This window comes from Aphelocoma coerulescens, chromosome 3, assembly GCF_041296385.1.
Source record: "Aphelocoma coerulescens isolate FSJ_1873_10779 chromosome 3, UR_Acoe_1.0, whole genome shotgun sequence".
NCBI lineage: Eukaryota > Metazoa > Chordata > Aves > Passeriformes > Corvidae > Aphelocoma > Aphelocoma coerulescens.
In genome coordinates this window covers 20,467,321-20,473,805 of record NC_091016.1, presented here as the reverse complement: position 1 = coordinate 20,473,805, position 6,485 = coordinate 20,467,321, and positions in this window count along the sequence as shown.

Below are 6,485 nucleotides of genomic sequence, written 5' to 3'. Positions count from 1 at the left end.
TGATTGTGTGATTTGCCATAGTATATGGTAAATGTTTTCTGCAACTAAATAAGAAGAGCATGATCCTACTCTGTGGGAGGGCTGGCTTTAACTGCTCAGAACATCCCAGGGAAAAATAGGTGTTCTTAAAAAACTATAAAAGAAGCACCAAATAGTGTTTTCTCTTTCAGCTGGAGAAGGTCAGGATGACCTAGCACTGTTGCGGTAACATTTTTAACTTAGAGGATGATAATTACAGGTACATTTCTACCTTCAGTGCTGAGAGAAAATACCACATTTGGCATTAATCAGCCCAAGAAGTTGTGTGTGGCCCCCAGTGTCTTTCACTGGGACCAGCAGACCTGTGGCAGTGGTGAAGGCAGCTCTGACCTGAGCTCTCAGCCTTGTGCAGCTGGGTTGTGCTTCCACATTCCCCAGAGCTAGAAGAGGGCTTTGTTATTAAAAAAGCAGACATCCTCAAATGCACAATAAACTCTTAACAATGGCCCACATCCTATTCCTCACCTCTTTGCACCAAAATGATAAAAAGCCTGCCTTCTACCTACAAAATACACAACTAGACAGCCCCATCATGTGTCTGCTCAGCCTGCTTGCTTTAATGAAAATATATTCTAGAGAGGAGGCTCCCACACTGTCACTCAGAACAAATATGTAAAATTAATAGCATATTTCAAGATCTTTGCCAACACAATGCCATTTTCTGTGATGGAAAGAGCCTATTTTGGAGGAAAACAAGCAATGCACTTGCCTGGGGCCTCAGGAAAACATGCAAACCCTCCAGAGTATCCTTGAGAGAAGAAAAGAACCCATCTGTCTCAGGTCTCCACTTCTCACAGTGCACAAACAACACTTCCAGAAGCAGCCTTGAATCGTCAGAGCTGCTTTACTGCATCACTCACACAGCAGCACTGCAGGGGAGAGAAGTGGGGCAAGGCAGAACCTCCGTAACTGAACACCTTCAGAGCAGGGAAAAAAGTTGCAACAAAGGAGTCCTTTAACTTCTCCTCCATCTCTTTCATATTCAGAGAGAAGGGAAGGGGGGTGCTCAGACTTGGGAGAGGAGAGATGGTTGTGGGCAGATGCTGGAATTTAAGACAGTTGTTTGGCAGCAGGTAGCTTTTCATAAAATGATCCATGACAGTCTCATCTGAGGCTTTGCAAGCAGAGGAGAGGCTCAAGAACACTTCAGTCATTACTTCAGATTCCCTGACTTTCACACAGACGCACATGCTCAAAAATCCAACAAAAATATCATAATCAGTGCTGCAGAGACCCTGTGGGGGATACTAAGGATGATTTCCCTGTCTGGTTTTTCATTTCACTTACCCTTCTATAGCTGGTAGTATCTATACACTAATATTATTCTCCTTTCTGCTTTAATTTGGCCTTGGAGCTGACTTAAACTGATTTTATGCTTACTTAAGAAGCTGTGTTACTTCCAGCAAGAGATGGCTTTTACTGAGAGCATTTCCCCCGACAACTTTTTAATCTTCCTACCCTTGACCTTTCAGTTCAAAATATTAAACAAATCACAAGCTATTACTTGTACTTATTAGGCCATTAAAAGCCAAACCCACCTTTTCCCAAAAGCTGTGTAGGAAAAGGGGAGCCCAAAGCAAGAAGGTCTAGATAATTATAGTACTAAAGACCAAAAATATGTGAATTATTCTTGTGACATTTTCCATTCTTGTTGCCATCTTCATAACGAAAACGAGGTGCCAGAAGCTTCATTCCCCATACCCAAACTTTATGTGATTTCAGTTATGTGCTTTGAGGTTTTTCAATATTTGGAAGCTGGGCCAGCTAGCCATTCTCCTAAATTTTTGACTACAGACTTAACAACCCGTGGAGAGGAATACATTTTAAGACCCAAGTCCTCAGCCTATATAAATGCATAGATATGGAAAATCTTATGCCAAAGCTCTTCTGTGTACTGTGCTCACTAAAAGGCAGCACACAGAGAAAGGCAACAGGTCAAAGACCTAGAAAGAATTTTTTTGAAACAGAAATTTTCAGGAAAAATAAAAACCAACAACAAATGAACAAACAAAAACCACCAAAAAAACCTACACAAACTTCCAGGAGCAAGAGGTTTAAGAACAGCTGCAAGACTTGGCAGTGTTTATGGTATTTTAGATGAAGTAGCTATTACAGAACAGGACAGTTTACGGCAATAGATATCACAGTGGCTTCCTTCTCTTTCTTCCAGTGACTACATTTCAGACAATATTCCATTCATTTACTTTGCCATCATATTTTTTTAAGTTCAAGTGCTCTGTGGAGAATGTGAAAGGGCATCGTATATCAGTGTACTATGACAAATACTTCCATGTCCAACACTGCCAAATAGCAGCATTTATTCACCTGTTTCTGCTCAACCCAACTCTTACATGAGGAGCTGCAGCACATTAACTTGAAATGCTGAATTTTGAGCTGCTGTCCAAAAGGGCAAAAATCTCATATCTGTGAGGAAGTGAGAGATGCTCAGGTGCAAGCCAATATATATTAAAGAGCACGACTTCCAAGTGCAGAATCAAAAGAAGGTGATAATAAAAGGTATATTTGAGGGAGGCCTTTACTAGTATTTTAATTTGCAATGGAGGAACCACAGACCTTTCCAGAGCTCCTGCAACAGCCTGAGGTGGTGAAGAACAGGTGCCTGGGTGTTTCACTCCTCCCTGGCAGAGGAAGGTCAGCTTGTGTCCTGCTAAGGCTTATGTTACAGCAAGGCAGTGGAAGGCATGGTTCTCAGCCCAGAAAAAGGTTTATGAGGTTTGGTGTTATTGCTTGTGTTATTACTGCCTGTGCCTTCACAAAGGCATTAACAGACAAGGAAAGGACTGGAATGCTCACAGGCAGGGAGCTTCCAAGTGGCACTTTCACCTGACCCTTCAGTGTCTGCAACCCATTCTTCTCAGCAGACCTCTTCACACGTAGAGGTTACCAAGTTTTACAGCCAACCTCCTGTAACAAGATGAGGGTGGTGAACATTTTGCTTCTAAAGCAACAAACTCGATGTGACTTTCACACCACTCAGCTGAGCACACATTACAGTGCTGTCTTGGTCTCTGTTAACAATCATAAAAAGATATCAGAAATTTCCTAAGAATCAGGTTACAAAAATGTAGCTGAGAGACATGCAAGGACATAAAAATTCCAATGAGATAAAAGCATCCCTGTTTACATAGCAATTCTGCTTCATTAGACTCAATGTTGCTTCATTATATTCAATGCCATTTAGTTTTGATGTTCATTTCAAGGCTGCTTGTTTATACTGAGGCAGAGAGGGGGAAAAACAGTAAAAACTCTGGGCTGAAAGCAATGCTGAAATGGATTTTAATATGCAATAAAATGTATATATCATGTTCTAGTTAAGATAACATCACTATTTGTTTACATATGTTACTGTAAAAACTTTATCCTAAAAATTAAATTTGCCTTCACTAAATCCCATAAGCAGAGAAACTCTTGATTGAAACAGCTCAGTAACTATTCAGAACAGAGATATCTTTTTCACCTATTTATGCATATTTTCTGCTAGGTGACATCCACTCCTATTCAGGGCTTTAAAGAAACACTTTGTTTTTTTCTCAGGGATGAATTTCACTTACTAGTATTGATGCATACGTCCATCTGGAGTCTTTTTCCAGTGGCAAAAATCCAAGGGACATGGGCTGGTACCTTTGAGGCAGAACAGACTTCTTGCCACACTGTAAAATTGCCTACTTTCCTAAAATGCTTTTTATCAAATTTCTTATATGTAGCAGCTCAAACCCACTAAGGGTTTAATTTTTCATTTTATTGTATGCTATTTTGCACATCTTGCTATAGGGTTTCCCTGAAAGTGCATAAACTCATTTTAATTGTTCCCAGTGCTGACTCCCATTTAATTAAACGGTAGTACTCTAGCAAGATTTATTATACAGGAACTGAGACTTTTTTAAAGCTGTAACGGAACATATAATAGATGTGTCACATTTTAAAAGCCTAATTAAATCTATTGTTTCTCTATGTCCTCAGCATGTCTCTCTCAAGTGTAAGATATAATTTTAAATGGCTGAGATGTTTGTTTCCATGAGATCAAATGAGCCGCATTTTGGGCGGTTGCTCCTGGAAAAGTGAACGGAGCAGTCAGTAAAAGTATGTGTGGTGTGGGGCACTGAATATAACTTAGATAAGTGAAAGGAGAACCAGAGGATATGTTTTGCCCTTTGTGGGTTTTATCTGATGTCCTTGGATGGGAAAGGATGCTGAGTCAGGCTCAGTGAGGCAGGTGGAAACCCAGTCCCATTCCCTCCCAATGTGCACAGCTTTCAGCCCTTCTACACCCCCAAACTGAGCCTGAGCCCTGTGGAGATGAACAGGGGGAGCTGAACAACCAGGAAGCCTTCCCAGCTCACCAAAGAGCCTTTACAAGACAAACAAACTCATCACTAGTGTGGTGCAGGGGCTGGGCTTTACCTGCCTGCAGGCAGGGAGCAGAGGTGGCTCTTAAATCAGCAAGGAGGACAGAGAAGGGTGCAAGCAGGCAGTGCCAGCAGGGAAGCAGAGCAGGCACAGGAGCACTTTCCTTCAGGGATGCCTCCAGGACAGGCTGTTCTGAACTGCCCCTTCCTTGGGGATGTGCCTCATAAATAAAAGTCATTTGTCTGGAGATGACTGGCACAGCAGCTTTGCATGAGCTTCCCCCCTCCAACTCAGGGGCTCTGGTGTTGGGTTTCTTTAACCACCTCACATGCCAGCTCTCAGATGCTAAAAGGAAAAAAATTACAGTGATTATCAGGACAGAGCCAGGTAGGATCTTTTCCAAAGCGCCCAGCATTGAGCAGACTCCACTCCCAAAATGGAAGCTCCCAGCACTTGCAGGAGTAATTACGCTACAGCCTGCCTTTCTAAGAGAAACTCCCCCTTATCTGTAATCTTGGAACAGAAGAGATGTGCAGCATTTCAGAGGCAAGCTGAGCTCCAGCCAAGGGAGGATTTGAGCCCATGAGGCCAAACTCTGCTGCCCCGGCGGTGTTTGAGCAGTGGAGCAGAACCCAGGGCTCGCCTCAGAGCTGTTCCTGCCGTGAGCGGAACCGCTGCACCCCATCCCTTCTGCACAGTTAATACTATCAGAGCTCATTTTAAAGGCAATCAAAAACAGTCAGTCCCTAAAAATGAGAATAATAACAGGCACCAAGGGAGGCAAATTCCCTTAGAGATCATTGGAGATTATCTTAGAGAAGAAAATTCACTATAAGCTCAACGTAAGATGTAATAACTCCTGAGAAACACCCTTTAATGGAGAATCAGAAGCACGGTGGTTATTTAGCCTTTGGCATCTATAACCTCTTATAGTGAAGCATACATTGTAATTATTTAGTCTTAAATAAGTAATCACTTTTTTCCTGCTTTAATATTCTGAAAATAATTATATTACTTGAGGTTCATTAACTGTTTCCAGCAGAATAACCAGCTTTATTTAATTAGCTGGATGAAGCTTTTTAGTTACTTATTTTCTTTCCATCACTGATTAAACATTAGTTTCAGAAGATTAGCAGCCATTTTCTTCCAGTCAGTATGCTCTCTAGTTCATAATCTTTCCATGGGAGAAAAAAAATTACCGTAAATCAAACTGAAATGCTGTGCTTACTTAGAAAAGGCATCAGTAAGAAATAAGGTTTACTGAACTCTTTCATCCCCTATCGCATCCTTAGCAGTGGAAATGGTAAAATGTTCAAAATCAAAATGAATACCACTTGTAAGGGACCAGATTCTCTTGCTACACCTTTGTGATTGAGCAAGAACTGTCCTGTGGTTATCCTCAAAGGAAAACTAGCATGACATAAGCATAAACCTGATTTAATATACCAGCCATGAATTCCACTCACCTAGATTTGATACCAAAGCACATCACTTCACAGATTGAAATATGAACCGTTGCTCTCCCAATCCAATTCCAGCACATTATGGGCATCAAACATTCAGAATTTATTCTTTTCCTTAAATCTGACTTTAGGCAATTCCTGCAGCAGTCAGTCCTACGTGTTTTCTGTGGAAGTGGTGAGTCAAACATGGCCCTGCATGCTTCAGCTGACCGAAAAGGACAAAATAAGTGTGCACATATGAGACTTTTTTGGCAAAGTACAACTCCTTGTATGCTACCCTGGAAGTAAAGGAGGCTGGATGGGAGGGGAATGGTGAAAGTAAGGAAGAAAGCATCTTGGAAATAGGTGCTGTCTGTGTCTTTACCAAAAGCACCATCCAGGCAGCAAACAGCCCTGCCATCCTCCAGCCTGCCAAGTGCAGGGAGAGGAGGGTTGCAGGCTGTGGTCCTTGGGCAGGACCTGGGCTACTGCAAATCCAGAAGAGGCTCAGCAGGTGAGGAATACTTTCATCAACAATTTACATTCCTATGCAAAGGACCAGTCACTGCAGAAATCATTAGCCACCTTCTCTTGCTGAACACCATCTAACTCCACAGTGACAAAGATCTGGACCAC